Source organism: Bombus pascuorum, chromosome 8, assembly GCF_905332965.1.
Source record: "Bombus pascuorum chromosome 8, iyBomPasc1.1, whole genome shotgun sequence".
Taxonomy (NCBI): Eukaryota; Metazoa; Arthropoda; class Insecta; order Hymenoptera; family Apidae; genus Bombus; species Bombus pascuorum.
This window is the reverse complement of record NC_083495.1, coordinates 13,076,392-13,080,087: the sequence shown is the minus strand read 5'-3', so window position 1 is coordinate 13,080,087 and position 3,696 is coordinate 13,076,392.

The following is a 3,696-nucleotide window of genomic DNA, read 5'->3' as shown; positions in this document are numbered from 1 at the left end:
AGCCCGGACTCCGGACACACGCCGCTGGTCACCAGAGAGACGAAGAGAAGGTTGCGCTCATTCATAGGAATTTTACAGGTTGTCAGGCAGGTTTGACCGGCCTTTGTCATGGAAGTAACTCCGTGGAGACTGAGCGCGGGGCCACGTATGTATGTTTGTTCGTTTAGGACGGCGACGAATCACGGATGAATTTAGACGAGAGCACACGCCGCGCTTATACCTGCGCGGCCACGCCAAGACGCGACCCTGTCACCTCGGTTAGGTTATTCTCAGATCGATATAGTCGTTACGACGAGAGAAAGATTGGTAAAAAAGAAAGAAATGGGATTGGAGATACGAGGAAGATTGAAATTACAATGGAATTTCATTTAGTCGAAGCTATCGAGAGATAAATAGTTCGTACGGTAATTACAGGAATTATGGACACGTCGGTGTATTTGTTGTAGCATTTTCGAGTTAATTAATTGGATATTAAATCTCGTATCATTTAGTGATGCTTTTACGTTATTAGAAAAATTTGATATTGCAGAAATGACACGTAGAACCTGGTAGAAAGATACTTTGTTGAAAATAAGGATACGCGCTACTATGTAATGGCAGTTGCTGAATTTACGTTTGACGAAATTAACGAATGTCGTTTGCATTGTACGAGCCTTAATACCGGTTTTAACACTTGAGCGAAGGGTGAATCCTCTTCACGAAATAAGATCTTCGATGAAACGAGATTGATCCTTTCGTTATGGTATCTTCGTAACTAAAGACATTTTTTATGTACGAATCGACGTAGTTTCTACTAATATTTATTCGAATATTTATGCGCTGTACAAATTTCATTTAATCAAGAAGTTGCCGGGACGAAGAATTCGGAATTCTCAAGATTTCCTGCATTTCTGACATAACTATATTTCACAAAATTTGTCCAAATCTCCTTTCCTTGAAACGAAGCTGGCACCCCGCTGGGGGTAGCCACCCACATGCTATATTTATTTTTATTTTATTTTTTTTCACCAATAAGATATAACACTTTACCAAATGTCCACAAGGACAAATTGTAAAAAACCAAAATAAAATAAAAAAAATAAAAAAAATAAAAAAATATCCTTTCCTCTACCTTTTTGTCAATTGCGTGTACGATTCTATGGAAGAGTTACAAAATATGGAGCTACAAGTAGTCGATTAACGTGTCACACTGTCAGAAGATAAAAGTATAACTTAACTATACAACTAAAAGGAACTATCAAGAGCTCAAACACGCGATTAGATCGAAATTCGTAAGATCTTGACTTATACCGCTATGATCTTCGTGCTGCTGTTTAATAACAAATTCAATACAAAAGGAACACGTATAAGGAACAGGTATAGAAACAATTTTAAAGAAATATTAGAAACGTTTCTCGAACAATGAATTATCCGCATCTCATCAGCTAAAACATGGAACTTTCCCATTTAGTTAAAAAGTTCTGCCGAACCTAATGATCGTGACGGAACACGGTGACAACGTTAATAGAGTCATCGGTCAGAAAAGCCTGGTATTGTCGCGTGCACGTTCCCCGTTGGCTTGGAAATCGAGTCTCAAACATGTTCGACAGATTTTTGCTGTGAAAGTGGCACGCGGCGGCGGAATCACTAAACAGGTATTTAGCGCGCAGCAGCGAGCAATCAGGATGAATTCGGTCGTGAATGTGTTTCAACTTTCAAAATGCACCCGCCGTTGTAGCGCCACTTGGCTTGGAAAATAGCAGCCGAATACGCGTGATCGTGAACGATCGCGTGCTGAACGAGCTAGACATCGCGCACTTTCTTACGCACTGCGTTCTCCAACTACGATCACCGCGACGATGTCTCGCCGAATCACTGAGAACCGAAACGAATTAGTTGAATTGCGACGACGCCTTTCGTCTTCCTGCGAGTTGTAACGCGAAAGGACGAAGAAGATTGGAAAAACGCGCGCAAGCTTCGAAAAGAGGATGAGATCGCTGATGAATTTTTGTACAGCGTGTCGAAGTAATGGGCTATCGATAGAACGAAGAGAAAGGGCTAGGAAGCTGTATAGTTTAATATATTATAATTAGACTGGAAAATTTTTATGCATTTACAGGTTTAAAATTGCGAAAATGCAGGGAATTGACGTCAAATGTCGAGTGTAGGTCGTATGCAAACTATCGCAAGTGTAGTACGTACTTATTATAATATTCAGCAAACAAAATAAATTTCTACTCAGATTCCGCGTGTTCAATTAGGTGTATAAATATAGGAATTGCCACAAAGAATCTTAGTCGAATTATGATTAATTATTTCTTCGAATTGTACGATTCGAAATAATGTGAATATTATATTCTCTTTTAAACACGTTTAACTAATGAACACTGACTTAACTGTTGAATCATACAAATAAAACTGCGCTTTGAAATATGGTACGATTTAAGCTTTTAGCCATAGTACTATTGGATAATTAAAATATCCCATCTCGAAATGCGTTCATTTTCTCGTTTTATATAAAAGATCTATCTCGCAAACGAACGCACAGCAGCAAAAATTATTTGCTTTACAAAAGAAACGTTGTTTAAGTTGCCTGATTGGGTCGATCTTTTTAGCCAAGTATTAAGAAATATTGGCTAGTTTGGGTTTGCTCGAAGCAGAGAGATGGTTAAAATGTTCTTGAAATTTGAAATATGGACTTTTAAGTCCCCTAAAGTTAAACCTAAATGGAAGCACGTTCGGGCCAGGTAGTCGAGCAGTCATAATAGATTCTATTAAGTCCGGGCTATAAAAGTCGTAGGGAAACGTTGGAAGAAAGAAAGTGTCTTTAGAGTGTGTCTGCAACGCTCGGCATGTTTCAGCATGTGAAATGAAATGTGACAAAAAATGCGACGTAATATCAGTTATCCTTTTTGTTGTTATACTAATGTTAGACTAATTTGTTAGAGAGAATGATAGCTTCTCGAAGAGTTATTAGAAATTATTAGGATCCAGGGAAAAATTTAAAGGAAGAGAAAGTGTGTGTTCGACCAGTTGGAATATTAGTATACTTCTAGTGTCTAATATAAAACACAAAAGAACGCTACTAAATACACATTACTACCGCCATTTCTTAAACAGAGAATAACGTTTTACTTTTTCTCGTTCGTTAATTTCACAAACAATTCCAATTTTAATTAAACTTTCTTATGCATCGATTGGTTAAAGAACAATTTTACCATTTTCTATAAAATATCGTATCGATAACAAAGAAACTCTAAGATTCTCCGATCGAACGATTAAATCTAAATTGATGAGTCAAATCGAGTGTCTCAGAAAAATCATATATACCGATCCTTTAATATTTAGACAGATCTAGGACGAATTCGAGTTAGATTCGAATCTTTCGTAAAACCTACGTAAAACCTAACGTCAGGAAACAAATCATTTTTACAATTTCCTTTCCAAACGCTTAATCGCGTGATACATAAAGTACACAGAAATTGATGTCGCAGTGTTCATCAAATATTGGGTTGGCAACCAAGTGATTGCGAATTTTGTCAATATCGCCTAACAGTTGCCAAGCCAATAATTCATAAAATAATTACCTAGACGCAATAGCAATCGTTAACCGTAAGAAGCAACGTTGATTTCATTTGAAAAATATCGCGAGCGTAATGACGAAACGTTCGCAAACAGTTCGCGACCATTGTTCGCGAACGTGTTCGCCGTGCACCT